Below are 20,860 nucleotides of genomic sequence, written 5' to 3'. Positions count from 1 at the left end.
TCTCCCCCCCTTTCTTCCCTTCTTCGCCTTCTTTGTTGGACAATTGTTCCCTAGCTTGAACGCAGCGACTTAGACCGCTCGGCCATCCTGACATGCTTGCCTGACCTAAGCTGTCTCCTGGAAGCCACTCCGCAACACCGTGACATGGAAGCTGGTGTTTCCCAGTTTGCCCAGGTCGAACAGTCTGCCTCGTTGGCGCAGTAGGCAGCGCGTCAGTCTCATAATCTGAAGGTCGTGAGTTCGAGCCTCACACGGGGCAAGGTGCTACCTTTTGGCACTTGGAAGCGCTTAGATGACTGGCCAGCATTTTTTATTCCCTTCCGTGTGGATCATGCTTCCCCGGGGCAAAAAAAGCTACAGCTCCTCTGGAGGCCAGGTGGTGTGAAGTTCCAAGAACATTTCCTGAGTCTGAAGCAATGATGGTAAGATGCTCCCATTACTATCACGGTGTTGCTTGACGTTCGGCGTGGATCTGTCAAATGTCATGAATTAACGTTGTGCGAGGATTTGACGAAAAGTCCTGCGAATCCCATTGCCTTAAAAATCAACAGCATCCCAGGACATTCCACTACATGGCATTCTAAGACAGTACTTTTGATCCCCTTTTGGTTCACTTGCATTAAAGCCCTCGTCCATTGTCTTGTTCACATGCTTTTCCGAGTTCTTGTGGACAATACCTTGATTGCAAATGCCTTAAAACCTACAGTCTAAAGAGCCTATTACGTCTGCCAGGGACATTGCTACGTGGATCTGTCAAATGTCATGAATTAACGTTGTGCGAGGATTTGACGAAAAGTCCTGCGAATCCCATTGCCTTAAAAATCAACGGCATCCCAGGACATTCCACTACATGGCATTCCAAGACAGTACTTTTGATCCCCTTTTGGTTCACTTGCATTAAAGCACTTGTCCATTGTTTTGTTCACATGCTTTTCCGAACTTTCATGGACAATACCTTGATCGCAAACGCCTTAAAACCTACAGTCTAAAGAGCCCATTAAGGTTGCCAGGGACACTGCTACGCTGCATATATTTTGGCACAACGAGATTGATGCGGTGCTGTGTCAGTGTTATTGTATCACTCGGACATGGTGCCAGAGAGTTAAAGACTTGAGCCTGAACGCGTAGCCAAAGATTAGGTTTGTCAGAAGTGGGATTCAAAGCCATGCCTCCAGAGGAGACTGCAACCTGAACGCAGCGCCTTAGACCGCTCGGCCATCCTGACATGCTTGCCTGACCTAAGCTGTCTCCTGGAAGCCACTCCGCAACACCGTGACATGGAAGCTGGTGTTTCCCAGTTTGCCCAGGTCCAACAGTCTGCCTCGTTGGCGCAGTAGGCAGCGCGTCAGTCTCATAATCTGAAGGTTGTGAGTTCGAGCCTCACACGGGGCAAGGTGCTACCTTTTGGCACTTGGAAGCGCTTAGATGACTGGCCAGCATTTTTTATTCCCTTCCGTGTGGATCATGCTTCCCCGGGGCAAAAAAAGCTACAGCTCCTCTGGAGGCCAGGTGGTGTGAAGTTCCAAGAACATTTCCTGAGTCTGAAGCAATGATGGTAAGATGCTCCCATTCCTATCACGGTGTCACTTGACGTTCGGCGTGGATCTGTCAAATGTCATGAATTAACGTTGTGCGAGGATTTGACGAAAAGTCCTGCGAATCCCATTGCCTTAAAAATCAACGGCATCCCAGGACATTCCACTACATGGCATTCTAAGACAGTACTTTTGATCCCCTTTTGGTTCACTTGCATTAAAGCCCTCGTCCATTGTCTTGTTCACATGCTTTTCCGAGTTTTTGTGGACAATACCTTGATTGCAAATGCCTTAAAACCTACAGTCTAAAGAGCCTAATACGGCTGCCAAGGACATTGCTACGTGGATCTGTCAAATGTCATGAATTAACGTTGTGCGAGGATTTGACGAAAAGTCCTGCGAATCCCATTGCCTTAAAAATCAACGGCATCCCAGGACATTCCACTACATGGCATTCCAAGACAGTACTTTTGATCCCCTTTTGGTTCACTTGCATTAAAGCCCTCGTCCATTGTTTTGTTCACATGCTTTTCCGAGTTTTTGTGGACAATACCTTGATTGCAAACGCCTTAAAACATACAGTCTAAAGAGCCCATTAAGGCTGCCAGTGACACTGCTGCGCTGCATAAATTTTGGCACAACGAGATTGATGCGGTGCTTTGTCAGTGTTACTGTATCACTTGGAAATGGTGCCAGAGAGTTAAAGACTTAAGCCTGAACGCGTAGCCAAAGATTAGGTTTGTTAGAAGTGGGATTCGAATCCACGCCTCCAGAGGAGACTGCGACCTGAACGCAATGCCTTAAACCGCTCGGCCATCCTGACATGCTTGCCTGACCTAAGCTGTCTCCTGGGAGCCACTCCGCAGCACCGTGACATGGAAGCTGTCGTTTCCCAGTTTGCCCAGATCCAACAGTCTTCCTCGTTGGCGCAGTAGGCAGCGCGTCAGTCTCATAATCTGAAGGTCGTGAGTTCGAGCCTCACACGGGGCAAGGTGCTACCTTTTGGCACTTGGAGGCGCTTAGATGACTGGCCAGCATTTTTTATTCCCTTCCGTGTGGATCATGCTTCCCCGGGGCAAAAAAAGCTACAGCTCCTCTGGAGGCCAGGTGGTGTGAAGTTCCAAGAACATTTCCTGAGTCTGAAGCAATGATGGTAAGATGCTCCCATTCCTATCACGGTGTCGCTTGACGTTCGGCGTGGATCTGTCAAATGTCATGAATTAACGTTGTGCGAGGATTTGACGAAAAGTCCTGCGAATCCCATTGCCTTAAAAATCAACGGCATCCCATGACATTCCACTACATGGCTTTCCAAGACAGTACTTTTGATCCCCTTTTGGTTCACTTGCATTAAAGCCCTTGTCCATTGTTTTGTTCACATGCTTTTCCGAACTTTCATGGACAATACCTTGATCGCAAACGCCTTAAAACCTACAGTCTAAAGAGCCCATTAAGGTTGCCAGGGACACTGCTACGCTGCATAAATTTTGGCACAACGAGATTGATGCGGTGCTGTGTCAGTGTTATTGTATCACTCGGACATGGTGCCAGAGAGTTAAAGACTTGAGCCTGAACGCGTAGCCAAAGATTAGGTTTGTCAGAAGTGGGATTCAAAGCCATGCCTCCAGCGGAGGCTGCAACCTGAACACAGCGCCTTAGACCGCTCGGCCATCCTGACATGCTTGCCTGACCTAAGCTGTCTCCTGGAAGCCACTCCGCAACACCGTGACATGGAAGCTGGTGTTTCCCAGTTTGCCCAGGTCCAACAGTCTGCCTCGTTGGCGCAGTAGGCAGCGCGTCAGTCTCATGATCTGAAGGTCGTGAGTTCGAGCCTCACACGGGGCAAGGTGCTACCTTTTGGCACTTGGAAGCGCTTAGATGACTGGCCAGCATTTTTTATTCCCTTCCGTGTGGATCATTCTTCCCCGGGGCAAAAAAAGCTACAGCTCCTCTGGAGGCCAGGTGGTGTGAAGTTCAAAGAACATTTCCTGAGTCTGAAGCAATGATGGTAAGATGCTCCCATTCCTATCACGGTGTCACTTGACGTTCGGCGTGGATCTGTCAAATGTCATGAATTAACGTTGTGCGAGGATTTGACGAAAAGTCCTGCGAATCCCATTGCCTTAAAAATCAACGGCATCCCAGGACATTCCACTACATGGCATTCTAAGACAGTACTTTTGATCCCCTTTTGGTTCACTTGCATTAAAGCCCTCGTCCATTGTCTTGTTCACATGCTTTTCCGAGTTTTTGTGGACAATACCTTGATTGCAAATGCCTTAAAACCTACAGTCTAAAGAGCCTATTACGGCTGCCAGGGACATTGCTACGTGGATCTGTCAAATGTCATGAATTAACGTTGTGCGAGGATTTGACGAAAAGTCCTGCGAATCCCATTGCCTTAAAAATCAACGGCATCCCAGGACATTCCACTACATGGCATTCCAAGACAGTACTTTTGATCCCCTTTTGGTTCACTTGCATTAAAGCCCTCGTCCATTGTTTTGTTCACATGCTTTTCCGAGTTTTTGTGGACAATACCTTGATTGCAAATGCCTTAAAACCTACAGTCTAAAGAGCCTATTACGGCTGCCAGGGACATTGCTACGTGGATCTGTCAAATGTCATGAATTAACGTTGTGCGAGAATTTGACGAAAAGTCCTGCGAATCCCATTGCCTTAAAAATCAACGGCATCCCAGGACATTCCACTACATGGCATTCCAAGACAGTACTTTTGATCCCCTTTTGGTTCACTTGCATTAAAGCCCTCGTCCATTGTTTTGTTCACATGCTTTTCTGAGTTTTTGTGGACAATACCTTGATTGCAAACGCCTTAAAACCTATAGTCTAAAGAGCCCATTAAGGCTGCCAGGGACACTGCTACGCTGCATAAATTTTGGCACAACAAGATTGATGCGGTGCTTTGTCAGTGTTACTGTATCACTCGGAAATGGTGCCAGAGAGTTAAAGACTTAAGCCTGAACGCGTAGCCAAAGATTAGGTTTGTTAGAAGTGGGATTCGAACCCACGCCTCCAGAGGAGACTGCGACCTGAACGCAATGCCTTGAACCGCTCGGCCATCCTGACATGCTTGCCTGACCTAAGCTGTCTCCTGGGAGCCACTCCGCAGCACCGTGACATGGAAGCTGGCGTTTCCCAGTTTGCCCAGATCTAACAGTCTTCCTCGTTGGCGCAGTAGGCAGCGCGTCAGTCTCATAATCTGAAGGTCGTGAGTTCGAGCCTCACACGGGGCAAGGTGCTACCTTTTGGCACTTGGAGGCGCTTAGATGACTGGCCAGCATTTTTTATTCCCTTCCGTGTGGATCATGCTTCCCCGGGGCAAAAAAAGCTACAGCTCCTCTGGAGGCCAGGTGGTGTGAAGTTCCAAGAACATTTCCTGAGTCTGAAGCAATGATGGTAAGATGCTCCCATTCCTATCACGGTGTCGCTTGACGTTCGGCGTGGATCTGTCAAATGTCATGAATTAACGTTGTGCGAGGATTTGACGAAAAGTCCTGCGAATCCCATTGCCTTAAAAATCAACGGCATCCCAGGACATTCCACTACATGGCATTCTAAGACAGTACTTTTGATCCCCTTTTGGTTCACTTGCATTAAAGCCCTCGTCCATTGTTTTGTTCACATGCTTTTCCGAGTTTTTGTGGACAATACCTTGATTGCAAATGCCTTAAAACCTACAGTCTAAAGAGCCTATTATGGCTGCCAGGGACATTGCTACGTGGATCTGTCAAATGTCATGAATTAACGTTGTGCGAGGATTTGACGGAAAGTCCTGCGAATCCCATTGCCTTAAAAATCAACGGCATCCCAGGACATTCCACTACATGGCATTCCAAGACAGTACTTTTGATCCCCTTTTGGTTCACTTGCATTAAAGCCCTCGTCCATTGTTTTGTTCACATGCTTTTCCGAGTTTTTGTGGACAATACCTTGATTGCAAACGCCTTAAAACCTACAGTCTAAAGAGCCCATTAAGGCTGCCAGGGACACTGCTACGCTGCATAAATTTTGGCACAACGAGATTGATGCGGTGCTGTGTCAGTGTTATTGTATCACTCGGACATGGTGCCAGAGAGTTAAAGACTTGAGCCTGAACGTGTAGCCAAAGATTAGGTTTGTCAGAAGTGGGATTCGAACCCGCGCCTCCAGAGGAGACTGCGATCTGAACGCAGCACCTTAGACCGCTCAGCCATCCTGACATGCTTACCTGACCTAAGCTGTCTCCTACGAGCCACTCCGCAGCACCGTGACATGGAAGCTGGTGTTTCCCAGTTTGCCCAGGTCCAACAGTCTGCCTCGTTGGCGCAGTAGGCAGCGCGTCAGTCTCATAATCTGAAGGTTGTGAGTTTGAGTCTCACACGGGGCAAGGTGCTATCTTTTGGCACTTGGAAGGGCTTAGATGACTGGCCAGCATTTTTTATTCCCTTCCATGTGGATCATGCTTCCCCGGGGCAAAAAAAGCTACAGCTGCTCTGGAGGCCAGGTGGTGTGAAGTTCCAAGAACATTTCCTGAGTCTGAAGCAATGATGGTAAGATGCTCCCATTCCTATCACGGTGTCGCTTGACGTTCGGCGTGGATCTGTCAAATGTCATGAATTAACGTTGTGCGAGGATTTGACGAAAAGTCCTGCGAATCCCATTGCCTTAAAAATCAACGGCATCCCAGGACATTCCACTACATGGCATTCTAAGACAGTACTTTTGATCCCCTTTTGGTTCACTTGCATTAAAGCCCTCGTCCATTGTTTTGTTCACATGCTTTTCCGAGTTTTTGTGGACAATACCTTGATTGCAAATGCCTTAAAACCTACAGTCTAAAGAGCCTATTATGGCTGCCAGGGACATTGCTACGTGGATCTGTCAAATGTCATGAATTAACGTTGTGCGAGGATTTGACGAAAAGTCCTGCGAATCCCATTGCCTTAAAAATCAACGGCATCCCAGGACATTCCACTACATGGCATTCCAAGACAGTACTTTTGATCCCCTTTTGGTTCACTTGCATTAAAGCCCTTGTCCATTGTTTTGTTCACATGCTTTTCCGAACTCTTATGGACAATACCTTGATCGCAAACGCCTTAAAACCTACAGTCTAAAGAGCCCATTAAGGTTGCCAGGGACACTGCTACGCTGCATAAACTTTGGCACAACGAGATTGATGCGGTGCTTTGTCAGTGTTACTGTATCACTCGGACATGGTGCCAGAGAGTTAAAGACTTGAGCCTGAACGCGTAGCCAAAGATTAGGTTTGTCAGAAGTGGGATTCGAACCCACGCCTCCAGAGGAGACTGCGATCTGAACGCAGCGCCTTAGACTGCTCGGTCATCCTGACATGCTTCCTTGACCTAAGCTGTCTCCTGGGAGCCACTCCGCAGCACCGTGACATGGAAGCTGGTGTTTCCCAGTTTGCCCAGGTACAACAGCCTGCCTCGTTGGCGCAGTAGGCAGCGCGTCAGTCTCGTAATCTGAAGGTCGTGAGTTTGAGCCTCACACGGGGCAAGGTGCTACCTTTTGGCACTTGGAAGGGCTTAGATGACTGGCCAGCATTTTTTATTCCCTTCCATGTGGATCATGCTTCCCCGGGGCAAAAAAAGCTACAGCTGCTCTGGAGGCCAGGTGGTGTGAAGTTCCAAGAACATTTCCTGAGTCTGAAGCAATGATGGTAAGATGCTCCCATTCCTATCACGGTGTCGCTTGACGTTCGGCGTGGAACTGTCAAATGTCATGAATTAACGTTGTGCGAGGATTTGACGAAAAGTCCTGCGAATCCCATTGCCTTAAAAATCAACGGCATCCCAGGACATTCCACTACATGGCATTCTAAGACAGTACTTTTGATCCCCTTTTGGTTCACTTGCATTAAAGCCCTCGTCCATTGTCTTGTTCACATGCTTTTCCGAGTTTTTGTGGACAATACCTTGATTGCAAATGCCTTAAAACCTACAGTCTAAAGAGCCTATTACGGCTGCCAGGGACATTGCTACGTGGATCTGTCAAATGTCATGAATTAACGTTGTGCGAGGATTTGACGAAAAGTCCTGCGAATCCCATTGCCTTAAAAATCAACGGCATCCCAGGACATTCCACTACATGGCATTCCAAGACAATACTTTTGATCCCCTTTTGGTTCACTTGCATTAAAGCCCTCGTCCATTGTTTTGTTCACATGCTTTTCCGAGTTTTTGTGAACAATACCTTGATTGCAAACGCCTTAAAACCTACAGTCTAAAGAGCCCATTAAGTCTGCCAGGGACACTGCTACGCTGCATAAATTTTGGCACAACGAGATTGATGCGGTGCTTTGTCAGTGTTACTGTATCACTCGGAAATGGTGCCAGAGAGTTAAAGACTTAAGCCTGAACGCGTAGCCAAAGATTAGGTTTGTCAGAAGTGGGATTCGAACCCACGCCTCCAGAGGAGACTGCAACCTGACCGCAGTGCCTTAGACCGCTCGGCCATCCTGACATGCTTGGCTGACCTAAGTTGTCTCCTGGGATCCACTCCGCAGCACCGTGACATGGAAGCTGGTGTTTCCCAGTTTGCCCAGGTCCAACAGTCTGCCTCGTTGGCGCAGTAGGCAGCGCGTCAGTCTCATAGTCGGAAGGTCGTGAGTTTGAGCCTCACACGGGGCAAGGTGCTACCTTTTGGCACTTGGAAGGGCTTAGATGACTGGCCAGCATTTTTTATTCCCTTCCATGTGGATCATGCTTCCCCGGGGCAAAAAAAGCTACAGCTGCTCTGGAGGCCAGGTGGTGTGAAGTTCCAAGAACATTTCCTGAGTCTGAAGCAATGATGGTAAGATGCTCCCATTCCTATCACGGTGTCGCTTGACGTTCGGCGTGGAACTGTCAAATGTCATGAATTAACGTTGTGCGAGGATTTGACGAAAAGTCCTGCGAATCCCATTGCCTTAAAAATCAACGGCATCCCAGGACATTCCACTACATGGCATTCTAAGACAGTACTTTTGATCCCCTTTTGGTTCACTTGCATTAAAGCCCTCGTCCATTGTTTGGTTCACATGCTTTTCCGAGTTTTTGTGGACAATACCTTGATTGCAAATGCCTTAAAACCTACAGTCTAAAGAGCCTATTACGGCTGCCAGGGACATTGCTACGTGGATCTGTCAAATGTCATGAATTAGCGTTGTGCGAGGATTTGACGAAAAGTCCTGCGAATCCCATTGCCTTAAAAATCAACGGCATCCCAGGACATTCCACTACATGGTATTCCAAGACAGTACTTTTGATCCCCTTTTGGTTCACTTGCATTAAAGCCCTCGTCCATTGTTTTGTTCACATGCTTTTCCGAGTTTTTGTGGACAATACCTTGATTGCAAACGCCTTAAAACCTACAGTCTAAAGAGCCCATTAAGGCTGCCAGGGACACTGCTACGCTGCATAAATTTTGGCACAACGAGATTGATGCGGTGCTTTGTCAGTGTTACTGTATCACTCGGACATGGTGCCAGAGAGTTAAAGACTTGAGCCTGAACGCGTAGCCAAAGATTAGGTTTGTAAGAAGTGGGATTCGAACCCACGCCTCCAGAGGAGACTGCGACCTGAACGCAGCGCCTTAGACCGCTCGGCCATCCTGACATGCTTGCCTGACCTAAGCTGTCTCCTGGAAGCCACTCCGCAACACCGTGACATGGAAGCTGGTGTTTCCCAATTTGCCCAGGTCCAACAGTCTGCCTCGTTGGCGCAGTAGGCAGCGCGTCAGTCTCATAATCTGAAGGTCGTGAATTCGAGCCTCACACGGGGCAAGGTGCTACCTTTTGGCACTTGGAAGCGCTTAGATGACTGGCCAGCATTTTTTATTCCCTTCCGTGTGGATCATGCTTCCCTGGGGCAAAAAAAGCTACAGCTCCTCTGGAGGCCAGGTGGTGTGAAGTTCCAAGAAAATTTCCTGAGTCTGAAGCAATGATGGTAAGATGCTCTCATTCCTATCACGGTGTCGCTTGACGTTCGGCGTGGAACTGTCAAATGTCATGAATTAACGTTGTGCGAGGATTTGACGAAAAGTCCTGCGAATCCCATTGCCTTAAAAATCAACGGCATCCCAGGACATTCCACTACATGGCATTCTAAGACAGTACTTTTGATCCCCTTTTGGTTCACTTGCATTAAAGCCCTCGTCCATTGTTTGGTTCACATGCTTTTCCGAGTTTTTGTGGACAATACCTTGATTGCAAATGCCTTAAAACCTACAGTCTAAAGAGCCTATTACGGCTGCCAGGGACATTGCTACGTGGATCTGTCAAATGTCATGAATTAGCGTTGTGCGAGGATTTGACGAAAAGTCCTGCGAATCCCATTGCCTTAAAAATCAACGGCATCCCAGGACATTCCACTACATGGTATTCCAAGACAGTACTTTTGATCCCCTTTTGGTTCACTTGCATTAAAGCCCTCGTCCATTGTTTTGTTCACATGCTTTTCCGAGTTTTTGTGGACAATACCTTGATTGCAAACGCCTTAAAACCTACAGTCTAAAGAGCCCATTAAGGCTGCCAGGGACACTGCTACGCTGCATAAATTTTGGCACAACGAGATTGATGCGGTGCTTTGTCAGTGTTACTGTATCACTCGGACATGGTGCCAGAGAGTTAAAGACTTGAGCCTGAACGCGTAGCCAAAGATTAGGTTTGTAAGAAGTGGGATTCGAACCCACGCCTCCAGAGGAGACTGCGACCTGAACGCAGCGCCTTAGACCGCTCGGCCATCCTGACATGCTTGCCTGACCTAAGCTGTCTCCTGGAAGCCACTCCGCAACACCGTGACATGGAAGCTGGTGTTTCCCAATTTGCCCAGGTCCAACAGTCTGCCTCGTTGGCGCAGTAGGCAGCGCGTCAGTCTCATAATCTGAAGGTCGTGAATTCGAGCCTCACACGGGGCAAGGTGCTACCTTTTGGCACTTGGAAGCGCTTAGATGACTGGCCAGCATTTTTTATTCCCTTCCGTGTGGATCATGCTTCCCTGGGGCAAAAAAAGCTACAGCTCCTCTGGAGGCCAGGTGGTGTGAAGTTCCAAGAAAATTTCCTGAGTCTGAAGCAATGATGGTAAGATGCTCCCATTCCAATCACGGTGTCGCTTGACGTTCGACGTGGATCTGTCAAATGTCATGAATTAACGTTGTGCGAGGATTTGACGAAAAGTCCTGCGAATCCCATTGCCTTAAAAATCAACGGCATCCCAGGACATTCCACTACATGGCATTCTAAGACAGTACTTTTGATCCCCTTTTGGTTCACTTGCATTAAAGCCCTCGTCCATTGTTTTGTTTACATGCTTTTCCGAGTTTTTTTGGACAATACCTTGATTGCAAATGCCTTAAAACCTACAGTCTAAAGAGCCTATTACGGCTGCCAGAGACATTGCTACGTGGATCTGTCAAATGTCATGAATTAACGTTGTGCGAGGATTTGACGAAAAGTCCTGCGAATCCCATTGCCTTAAAAATCAACGGCATCCCAGGACATTCCACTACATGGCATTCCAAGACAGTACTTTTGATCCCCTTTTGGTTCACTTGCATTAAAGCCCTCGTCCATTGTTTTGTTCACATGCTTTTCCGAGTTTTTGTGGACAATACCTTGATTGCAAACGCCTTAAAACCTACAGTCTAAAGAGCCCATTAAGGCTGCCAGGGACACTGCTACGCTGCATAAATTTTGGCACAACGAGATTGATGCGGTGCTTTGTCAGTGTTACTGTATCACTCGGACATGGTGCCAGAGAGTTAAAGACTTGAGCCTGAACGCGTAGCCAAAGATTAGGTTTGTCAGAAGTGGGATTCGAACCCACGCCTCCAGAGGAGACTGCGACCTGAACGCAGCGCCTTAGACCGCTCGGCCATCCTGACATGCTTGCCTGACCTAGGCTGTCTCCTGTGAGCCACTATGCAGCACCGTGACATGGAAGCTGGTGTTTCCCAGTTTGCCCAGGTCCAACAGTCTGCCTCGTTGGCGCAGTAGGCAGCGCGTCAGTCTCATATTCTGAAGGTCGTGAGTTCGAGCCTCACACGGGGCAAGGTGTTACCTTTTGGCACTTGGAAGCGCTTAGATGACTGGCCAGCATTTTTTATTCCCTTCCGTGTGGATCATGCTTCCCCGGGGCAAAAAAGCTACAGCTCCTCTGGAGGCCAGGTGGTGTGAAGTTCCAAGAACATTTCCTAAGTCTGAAGCAATGATGGTAAGATGCTCCCATTCCTATCACGGTGTCGCTTGACGTTCGGCGTGGATCTGTCAAATGTCATGAATTAACGTTGTGCCAGGATTTGATGAGTCCTGCGAATCCCATTGCCTTAAAAATCCAGGACATTCCACTACATGGCATTCTAAGACAGTACTTTTGATCCCCATTTGGTTCACTTGCATTAAAGCCCTCGTCCATTGTTTTGTTGTAATTAATGTTACTGTAATGGTTATTCATTTAAACCAACTTGTTATAAAAATACTTACTTTGTAATTGTTGTCCGAATTAATCCACAACGAAATCTGTTAATACAGTACAAATCATGAATGTTATAAGGGCTATGATTGGTCATAGCGTTCATTGTAACTCGGAACATGATTGGCTGCCGTAACCAAGAATAGCGTGAATCTTGGTTCCAGCTCGGGACAAGATTGGCCAGCGTAACCAAAAATTTAAAAAAATCTTGGTTCCAACTCGGAACGTGATTGGCCGGTGTAACCAAGAATAACCACGAATTACAGGTGGCAGTATGCGCCACTGGCCCAGTCTGCGTCAGCAGTGCTCAGTAGCATGCTGATTGGAAAGAGGACATGGCTCGGTCAACATGCAGTTCCTTCAACGCTTGCTGTGCTTTCTTGTCATGGCAAGTTGTGGTGTCGATAGGATGCTTTAACACAGAGCATGTGACAGTCCCTCCCAAGAAGAACTGTGATCCAGGCTCTGAGACTTTCTCTTCTCCAGGAGGAGGTTTCAAATGTTAGAGTTATTTTTGTCAGAGCAGCTGCAGCACACCTGGGTGGAAGCCCACAGCTAGGCTTGATGGTCTAGCCTGGTGGTCTAGTAATTAGGATTCGGTGCTCTCACCGCCGCGGCCCGAGTTCGATTCCTGGTCAGGGAACTTCCTTTTCACCTCCATGGTTAACTTCGAGCAGTGGTGCCAATGATATCTTCGCAAAGGCAAGAAAGCGGCTCTGAGCACAAAAGACGTCCTTTGAGCTGGAGTCGAACCTGCGACCTAAGAATAGGTCCTACAGTACTCCACTCTACCAACTCAGCCATCAAAATCTTACGTAGCAGTTCCACAACCACACCCTATAAGGTAGCTGCAGTCCGACCGCTGACCAAAAAGGACAGGAGCAAAAGTACTTAAGCCTTCCCATACCGGGAGTCGAACCCAGGTCACCTGGGTAAAAATCAGGAACCCTGACTGCTAGACCATATAGAAATTGCCACTTTTGAAACCCAGTCTTGGCACAAACTCCAGTTCTTTCTGATCGCTGGCACATCCCTGCTCTGCTTGAACAAGTGCCACTCATACACTTATGCATTCCCTCATACACAGTTTCTTGGTTTCCGTAACCGAGAATCTTCTGATCCATAGTCATAAGCGCTATCCTTTGTGCCACTCTGTTCAGCACCTTGTTAGCACATTGCTTGAAGCAAGGACAAGGCTCTGTCAACCCGGAGTTCCTTCACCACACATTCTGCTTTGTTTTTTTATGGCAAGAGGTTGTGTGGATGGGATGCTCTTACAGGATTCCTGACAGTCCCTCCATAGAAGCCCTGAGATTCAGGGTCGGAGACTCTCTCCTCTCCAAGAGGAGGTTAAAAGTCTTTTGTGTCAGAGCACTTAGGTGTTGCTGCAGCTCAGAGACCTACAAGTGGAGGAGATTACACTGCAAGTTGGCTGGATGACCTCTAAGGGGTCGGCAGTTATGCCACACGTAGGCTGGGTTTGCGATTGATGTAGCTGTAGTAGACATTCATAAAAATAAAAAAAAATAAAACTGGTTACTCTGAGGTTGTGTTTAGGGTTGGGGTAGGTGTAAAATTGAATAAAACATAGTGGGTTACTGTGAGGTTGGGCCTAGGGCTGGGGTAGGTGTGATTTTAATAAACTGCAATAGGTTGTATTCTGTGCCATGTACAAGACATTGAATCAATGAAACCCACATGGAGGTTTGTTACTGTGAGGTTGGGTTAAGAGTTGGGGTAGGTTGTGTTGTAAAATAGAAATCAGTTTTTTATTATTTTTGTCTCTTTCTTTTAATCAAACAATTGTTTGTATTGGTCATGTAAGGGTCATATATTAACTGAACTTCTAATGTTGTGGGTGAGTGCTGTGCATACTAATTAGCATTTTTGCAGAAGTAGATAGATGCGGGTCCAAAATTAAATTCAGCTCTGCAGAAACTTCCTGTCTGAATAGAGGTGTTAAAACTGAACACAGAACACAGAAAGAAGTATACTTTGTTGTTAGGCAGAGAATTCGTAGAAAAAGAGGAAGTATGTCGAAGGGGCGGCCAATAGAGGACTGAACAATGACTGACAAGTGACGTTACACCAAAACTCCACCTGTTAAGATTGGTGGTGTATATATGCTGAAGTCAGGAAATGTATGTTAGTTGCGAACCTCTTGAATGTAATTCTTGTATTGCATTGGGGTAATGTGACCCAGAGCTCTGTCATCGAATTATTCATTTGTATCTAATAAATTACTAATATTTTTGGCATTGAAGAAAACCCTCTCCAGACCTTTTCTTATTGAACACGCATGGAATAGAGATAAATATTCCAACATGTCGTCTCAGGAATGTCGCTGCATCTCGCATCTGATTCCACCTCATCACTTGATATAGAATCTTCTAGTTCTTCAAGTCGCTATACAACAATAAGAAAGAGCATTTCACATGTGAAAGATTATTATAGAAAAATATGGACTGAAATTAAGCTTATTTTAGCTTAGACTGACAATCTTATTATAACTGTACCATTTGGATCTCATCAAGTTTCTTTCCTTTATATTTGGAAAGTGTTCCTTTCTCCATTGCTCATTTTTGCGAGCTGCAGTGTCGCTTCTGGTAACCGGTAATAATGTCTGTGGATTCTGATATCGTAACCAAGGAAATCAGCCAGCTGGTCCGCCTCATTCTCATCAAGGTTAAGAATCTTTGACATGGTTGCTATGTGTTTCCTAAGCCTGGTTGAAGACAGAGCCTCAGGATTCTTGATGCCACATTCATGAGCAGCTCTTCTTATGCACTCTCCTCCTCTGTAACCAGACATTGCTCCAGATCTAGCAAACATGAAGGAATTCTGAAAAGGGACACCACAAACCTTACGTGTTTCAACAAGCAGCTCCATGGCAGACACCAATGAAGGTTTAAGGAGCACAGGAACCTCGTTTAAGGAGCACATTCTCCCTCGTTTACCACGAAGCTTCACTCTGGTAAAATGATTAGAGTTTCTTCTCAAACTCTGAAAGACACATGGCTATGTCTTCGTGTAGCTCAGAAGAATCCCGGCCTTGAAAAGCTGACAAAAGCATTCTTAACACCTCACCTTCTCTTCGTCTGTTGAACAGGATGACTTGGGACAATATGACTTTAGCTAGAGAAGCATAGCTTTTTGCAGAAGGAAAGTTTTTGTGTTTATTAAGAAACTCATCAAGTTTTTTTGTAGATGTTCATGAAGCACTTTGACATCCTGAGTAAAAGGGATGGTCTGTGGTGCATTCCACTTGGCTTCTTTTAGCATTGTTAAAGCAGTAGCTGAAATATACTCATTCCACCTTGCCTGGTGTACTTTTCTGAAGTCTCGTGCACACGCTGCACGCTCATGGTCACCACATATCATTGCATTGCTCTCAACAATGCTACAGATCTTGTTCAAAAAATGGCAAAGTTTGAGAGCTAATGAAGGAATGCGGTAGGAGGTTGTCTCTTCATCAAAGCCAGAAACAACTGTAACAGCTGATATGACGTGTATAAAGTCTGCCATTGTTCTCAGTGGGGTAATCGTTCTTGCTTGAAGAAGTGTGCCAATTTCTCTAATTTTTTGTCTTATGTAATCATGCTTGGTCACATCCGATCCCATTCTGTTGTACATGTTTTCTCCCAGTTGCATGATGCATGAGTCACTTTGAACGGTCTCAGAAACATCATCGTAGTTCATCAGGGAAAGCACTCTCTTTAAACCTTTGCTTACTTCAAGCCAACGGGTGTTTTAAAAGTGCAAAGAGATCGAACTCTTTTTCTACCTTGAGGTTTATCCGTAGCAGGTTTCAGGGGACAACTTTTCATGCGTTTCCAAAGGCTGAGTTTGCCATACAGCCCCTGGCAATGAACACAAAGAATGAAGTCTTTTATTTTTTTGTTATTTTTTGGTCGGTAACACGCAATCATTTGCCCATGCCCTTGTCTTGCCACATTGGTGTTGTGTGCAAAGTTTCCCCTTGTTTCAAAGTATGTTTAACTGTACTTGCTATTGCTTGGATTTTTTGGGAAATGCAATAGCCTTTGCAACCTCCACCTCATTGCGGTGAACAAACTCCAGGTGTCTTGCATTTTTGAAAATGGCTTATAAATGGCAAAAAGGCAGTACTGTTTTTGGCTATATGATTAGCATTTTGGTCTTGGTAGTGGCATTGATTGAACAAAAGTACTTTTGTCAGAAGATGCATCTCTGTTTAGTTTGGCATTTCATCTTTTTTGGTGCCATTTGTTTACCATATTCATCATTTGCTTCTGAACTGTTTTCAGACTTGTTTGCAGAGACACTACCATTTGACTCATCTGAGCTTATTTGGGTTATGTAGTCATCATCGCTGTTATCTGTAAGGTCTGAACCATTGAAGGCACTTCCAGAATACTGAATTAGAAAAATTAAAAGTGCAGTCTTTAATTAAATATTTTAGAACATATGTAATACAATACACAGATGCCAAAATCTTACAGATTTTTAATAATACCACTTTTTAATAACAGTTACCTGTCTTTTCCTCGACGGTCCTAATGAGTGCATCTGGAAGAGAGCAACAACAAATAATCAATTAACATAGTAAAAGTAATGTTGTATAAAAAGAATCACGATACAGTCTAACTGATACAATCCAACTACATCAAACAACTCAGCATACTGTTTTTATAATAGGCCTGTGACTGCCCATTGTACAACAGAAACAGATCTACAGGCTACCATCTGACTGAATAAATACTACCTTTATTTCAATTAACACAGCTTTAAGGAGGTTTAAAACAAAAACATTAATACTAATATCTATGTACAAACTAATTTCAAGTACTAACCTCTCCTAATAAGTGCGTCTCAGATGTTTGTGTTTAACTCACAGGAGTCAATGAAGCACAAGGCACAGGAGAAAATAAGGGTTCATCAGGACAGGAGGAAGATGATGCGAGTGGCACTTGGTCAGGTAAGGAAGAAGATGACGTGAGTGTTGCTGTTGCAGGTGATGACATTGCTCAGGACAGTATGAAGATGTTGTGAATGTTGCAGATGCAGGTGATGAACGCTGCTCAGGAGAGTATGAAGATGTCATGAGTGTTGCAGTTGCAGGTGATCAGAGGTGGAAAGAGTGATAAAATATTCTACTCAAGTAAAAGTACTGTTACTTCAATAAAATTTTACTTAAGTAAAAGTAAAGTTACAGGTCTAAAAAAATCTACTCAAGTAAAAGTAAAAAATTAATTCATTAAAAATGTACTCATGAATAAAAAGTAATGAGTAACTATTTGTTTTAACACCTGTGGGGGGGTAGATAAGGGTTTTTAGTGTAGTTCAAAAAACAAGGGGACATTAATCTCCAATAAGTACTTTTTATTTGAAGGAACAACTTTACAAATAAAAAAAAAAGAATAGAATAAAAAAAAATTATTATTTCAAACCTTTGACAGGTCATTCTGCCTAACAATTTAACAACTGGGTGCCCATCTTTATTCTATGAACTTTCTGTTTAGTTTTAGCAACAACTGGTTTTCGAAATTAGAAGAGTTCATCCGTGCTCGCTTTGCGGTGAATAAAAGTCCAGCATAGCTGAAGAGACGCTCACAGGCAGCTGAGGCAGGAAGGGAAATATTGAGTTTGAGAGAAAGTTTCTTGATGTGTGGAAATGACTTCAAGAGATCCATTTTGTCTGAGACACAGGAAAGGTACTCATCTAACTCCCCTGTACCTTGTGACCTTCTGAACTTCATTGAGGAGAAGAAATCCTCTTCATCGGATGAATGTTGTCCGTCTTGCTCCACTGCTACCTCTGCCATTTGGTCAAGGTGTTTTCTTATATACACCAGTCCTGTTAAGTGACAAGACACACACACATAAACATAGTGCAAACACATTAGGCATGCACGATTAATCTATTTTAAAGCAAAATCGCAATTTGAAAAGGTGCGATTTTCAAATCACAAAAGCTGCAATTATTTTGATTATTACTATGGCAAGGGAGGCGAGCACGAAACATTTAAACGATAAAACTAATGTTACTTAAACAACAGACAACTGTTCAAACTTCATCTCTGCTCTGCTTCTCTCTGTTTTTCTAAACACAGAATTCACTTAACTCTCCTACAACACTGTTAAATAATAAAGTAAATAAAATAGATTAACAATTAACATCTGGTTACACTATATTAAAAAAAAGAATCATACCTGCTTCTATGACATCAGTCTTCTCAGTCCAGGTGTTCTTGAACTTTGGCAGAAGTATTGCTGCAGCAATCAATTCAGGGTCTTGGATCATCCCACCAAAGCGCTTTTGGATGCCATCCTGAACTGCTCTGATAAGGGGCAGACACATCTTGGAAGATGTCTCCATTCTGCAGAGATTTATTTGTAACTGGAAGATCACGGGCAGGAGCCACCCCATGTGTGTGTTGTTCTTTGCCTGAAGGATATTCAAAGCCTTTACCACAGGTTTCATTACAGTGCAGTACTCCGTCAGAAAAACAATTTCAGCTGGACTCAACCTGTACAACATAAAAGGCCATGCTATTAATTATTTGTAATCAAACAGTTAATACATTTCTTGCAAGAATAGGTGTTGAATGTGTAGACAATTCTAAAATGTATTTACAATTTTACACAAGTAAAAAGGAAAGAAAGAAACAGTAATATTGGGCAATGATTTTCATTTTTGTTATTATTTAATACTTTATAATTACCCATAAAATAATAATTAAAAAAACTCACATTTTTACTTTGAATTCTTCACAGACATTGCTGATAAAATCCTCGCCCATCTCTTCTATGATCCTTATGATTCTCTCCACAGCCAATGGATGAAAACTCCAGGAGGTTTGTACAGCCCACTTGGAGCTGACCAGGTAGTTTGGAGCAGGCTCCGATTTCTATTTATACCTTTCTCAGTCAGGTAACTTCCTTTTCAGTAGTATGAGCGTCTGCACTGTGTGGCATATTTGCAGACATATAGCAGAGACTGAAACATTGCTCACACTTGTCTGAGGTGGTCATTTTGACTGCAATCTTGTTTTAGGCTGGCACTTTGTTTTTGAATATTGTCTGCTTTTCGAATGCGTATCTGTGCTGCAGTAGAACGCCTTAGCCTCACAGCAAACATTTTGGTCTACAAGCTGTCACTGCTGTCTTCCCAGGAGAGTGGCTGTACTGGTTTCTTCTGGAAGTCCTGAGGGATGTACAGGACCAAGACATGAGAGCAGTTGGGGCAGCCTTTGAACCCAGGAGAGCACCCCACAGGCTCTGTGCTGGCGGCCCCAGAAACTCGATTCACTCCAGAGTAGAACCGAACAACTCCGGCAGGGGAAAACCGCGACCGCACTGCACTGAGAGCAACGCAAAATAATCCTGAACGAGCCAGCCAGGAGTCGAACCTAGAATCTTCTGATCCGTAGTCAGACGCGTTATCCATTGCGCCACTGGCCCAGTCCGCATCAGCAGTGCTCATTAGCATGGTCCTTGGAAAGAGGACACGGCTCGGTGAACATGGAGTTCCTTAAAAGCATGCTTTGCTTTGTTGTCATGGCAAGTTGTGGTGTCGATAGGATGCTCTTACACCGAGCATGTGACAGTCCCTCCCAAGAAGAACTGTGACCCAGGCTCTGAGACTTTCTCTTCTCCGGGAGGAGGTTGCAAACGTTAGTTATTTTTGTCAGAGCAGCTGCAGCACACCTGGGTGGAGGCCCACAGCTAGACATGAGGCCAACCTTTACGCACACCTTCCCTGGTGGTCTAGTGGTTAGGATTCGGCGCTCTCACCGCCGCGGCCCGGGTTCGATTCCCGGTCAGGGAACTTCCTTTTCACCTCCATGCTGAACTTTGAGGAGTGGTTAACTCACTTGGCGAAGGCAAGAAAGCGGCTCTGAGCGCAAAAGATGTCCTTCGAGCCGGAGTCGAACCAGCGACCTAAGGATTGCCATCATCCCACCTACAGTCCTCCGCTCTACCAACTGAGCTATCGAAGGCTTACGGGGCAGTTCCACAACCACATGCTATAAGGTAGCTGCAGACCGACCGCTGGCCAAAAAGGACAGAAGCAAAAGCACTGAAGCCTTCCCATACCGGGAGTCGAACCCGGGCCGCCTGGGTGAAAACCAGGAATCCTAACCGCTAGACCATATGGGACCTGCCACTCTTGAAACCCAGTCTTGGCATAAACTCCAGTTCATTCTGATCGCTGGCACGTCCCTGCTCCGCTTGCACAAGTGCCACTCATACACTTACGCAATCTCTCATACACAGTTTCTTGGTTTCCGTAAACCGAGAACCTTCTGATCCGTAGTCATAAGCGCTAACCTTTGTGCCACCGTCACTCTGTTCAGCACCTTGTTAGCACTTTGCTTGAAGCAAGGACAAGGCTCTGTCAACCCGGAGTTCCTTCACCACACATTCTGCTTTGTTTTTATGGCAAGAGGTTGTGTGGATGGGATGCTCTTACAGGATTCCTGACAGTCCCTCCATAGAAGACCTGAGATCCAGGGTCGGAGACTCTCTCCTCTCCAAGAGTAGGTTAAAAGCAATGGTTTCTTTTGTGTCTGTGTGTCAGAGCCCTTAGGTGTTGCTGCAGCTCAGAGACCTACAAGTGGAGGAGATTACACTGCAAGTCGGCTGGATGACCTCTAAGTGGTAGGCACTTATACCGCACGTAGGCTGGGTTTGCGATTGATGTAGCTATAGTAGACATTCATAAAAATAAAAAAATATATAAACTGCTTACTCTGAGGTTGTGTTTAGGGTTGGGGTAGGAGTAAAATTGAATAAAACACAGCAGGTTACCGTGTGGTTGGGCCTAGGGCTGGGGTAGGTGTGATTTTAATAAACTGCGATAGGTTGT

The 20,860-nt window shown here is 45.4% G+C and overlaps 2 protein-coding genes, 1 long non-coding RNA gene and 22 other non-coding genes across 27 annotated transcripts in view; 13 read left to right on the top strand and 12 right to left on the bottom strand.

Annotated features, from left to right (window-relative positions):
* znf1069 (zinc finger protein 1069) overlaps nucleotides 1–20,860 on the top strand; it is a 616,019-nt gene that overhangs the window by 39,252 nt on the left and 555,907 nt on the right. The window lies entirely within an intron of this gene.
* Nucleotides 1–20,860, top strand: part of LOC110439389 (NACHT, LRR and PYD domains-containing protein 3) — a 440,964-nt gene that overhangs the window by 208,073 nt on the left and 212,031 nt on the right. The window lies entirely within an intron of this gene.
* On the top strand, nucleotides 187–259 carry trnam-cau (transfer RNA methionine (anticodon CAU)). The gene has a single exon. It is a non-coding gene; the product is annotated as a tRNA-Met (tRNA).
* trnam-cau (transfer RNA methionine (anticodon CAU)) lies at nucleotides 1,320–1,392 on the top strand. Its single transcript has one exon. It is a non-coding gene; the product is annotated as a tRNA-Met (tRNA).
* Nucleotides 2,276–2,358, bottom strand: trnal-cag (transfer RNA leucine (anticodon CAG)). The gene has a single exon. It is a non-coding gene; the product is annotated as a tRNA-Leu (tRNA).
* trnam-cau (transfer RNA methionine (anticodon CAU)) lies at nucleotides 2,453–2,525 on the top strand. The gene has a single exon. It is a non-coding gene; the product is annotated as a tRNA-Met (tRNA).
* Nucleotides 3,308–3,380, top strand: trnam-cau (transfer RNA methionine (anticodon CAU)). The gene has a single exon. It is a non-coding gene; the product is annotated as a tRNA-Met (tRNA).
* Nucleotides 4,542–4,624, bottom strand: trnal-cag (transfer RNA leucine (anticodon CAG)). The gene has a single exon. It is a non-coding gene; the product is annotated as a tRNA-Leu (tRNA).
* Nucleotides 4,719–4,791, top strand: trnam-cau (transfer RNA methionine (anticodon CAU)). The gene has a single exon. It is a non-coding gene; the product is annotated as a tRNA-Met (tRNA).
* Nucleotides 5,675–5,757, bottom strand: trnal-cag (transfer RNA leucine (anticodon CAG)). The gene has a single exon. It is a non-coding gene; the product is annotated as a tRNA-Leu (tRNA).
* Nucleotides 5,852–5,924, top strand: trnam-cau (transfer RNA methionine (anticodon CAU)). The gene has a single exon. It is a non-coding gene; the product is annotated as a tRNA-Met (tRNA).
* On the bottom strand, nucleotides 6,808–6,890 carry trnal-cag (transfer RNA leucine (anticodon CAG)). The gene has a single exon. It is a non-coding gene; the product is annotated as a tRNA-Leu (tRNA).
* On the top strand, nucleotides 6,985–7,057 carry trnat-cgu (transfer RNA threonine (anticodon CGU)). The gene has a single exon. It is a non-coding gene; the product is annotated as a tRNA-Thr (tRNA).
* On the bottom strand, nucleotides 7,941–8,023 carry trnal-cag (transfer RNA leucine (anticodon CAG)). The gene has a single exon. It is a non-coding gene; the product is annotated as a tRNA-Leu (tRNA).
* Nucleotides 9,074–9,156, bottom strand: trnal-cag (transfer RNA leucine (anticodon CAG)). The gene has a single exon. It is a non-coding gene; the product is annotated as a tRNA-Leu (tRNA).
* trnam-cau (transfer RNA methionine (anticodon CAU)) lies at nucleotides 9,251–9,323 on the top strand. Its single transcript has one exon. It is a non-coding gene; the product is annotated as a tRNA-Met (tRNA).
* On the bottom strand, nucleotides 10,207–10,289 carry trnal-cag (transfer RNA leucine (anticodon CAG)). The gene has a single exon. It is a non-coding gene; the product is annotated as a tRNA-Leu (tRNA).
* On the top strand, nucleotides 10,384–10,456 carry trnam-cau (transfer RNA methionine (anticodon CAU)). Its single transcript has one exon. It is a non-coding gene; the product is annotated as a tRNA-Met (tRNA).
* trnal-cag (transfer RNA leucine (anticodon CAG)) lies at nucleotides 11,340–11,422 on the bottom strand. The gene has a single exon. It is a non-coding gene; the product is annotated as a tRNA-Leu (tRNA).
* On the top strand, nucleotides 11,517–11,589 carry trnam-cau (transfer RNA methionine (anticodon CAU)). The gene has a single exon. It is a non-coding gene; the product is annotated as a tRNA-Met (tRNA).
* Nucleotides 15,919–19,412, bottom strand: LOC141381909 (uncharacterized). The gene is made up of 4 exons (XR_012402812.1): nucleotides 18,742–19,412; nucleotides 18,202–18,518; nucleotides 16,525–17,845; nucleotides 15,919–16,404 (listed from the first exon to the last, which is right to left on the bottom strand). It is a non-coding gene; the product is annotated as an uncharacterized lncRNA (long non-coding RNA).
* On the bottom strand, nucleotides 19,380–19,452 carry trnar-acg (transfer RNA arginine (anticodon ACG)). The gene has a single exon. It is a non-coding gene; the product is annotated as a tRNA-Arg (tRNA).
* trnae-cuc (transfer RNA glutamic acid (anticodon CUC)) lies at nucleotides 19,748–19,819 on the top strand. Its single transcript has one exon. It is a non-coding gene; the product is annotated as a tRNA-Glu (tRNA).
* Nucleotides 19,905–19,991, bottom strand: trnay-gua (transfer RNA tyrosine (anticodon GUA)). Its single transcript is given in 2 exon segments — nucleotides 19,905–19,940; nucleotides 19,955–19,991. It is a non-coding gene; the product is annotated as a tRNA-Tyr (tRNA).
* Nucleotides 20,080–20,151, bottom strand: trnae-uuc (transfer RNA glutamic acid (anticodon UUC)). The gene has a single exon. It is a non-coding gene; the product is annotated as a tRNA-Glu (tRNA).

This window comes from Danio rerio, chromosome 4 (genome assembly GCF_049306965.1).
Source record: "Danio rerio strain Tuebingen ecotype United States chromosome 4, GRCz12tu, whole genome shotgun sequence".
Classification (NCBI taxonomy): domain Eukaryota; kingdom Metazoa; phylum Chordata; class Actinopteri; order Cypriniformes; family Danionidae; genus Danio; species Danio rerio.
This window is presented reverse-complemented; position numbering and strand designations above follow the sequence as displayed.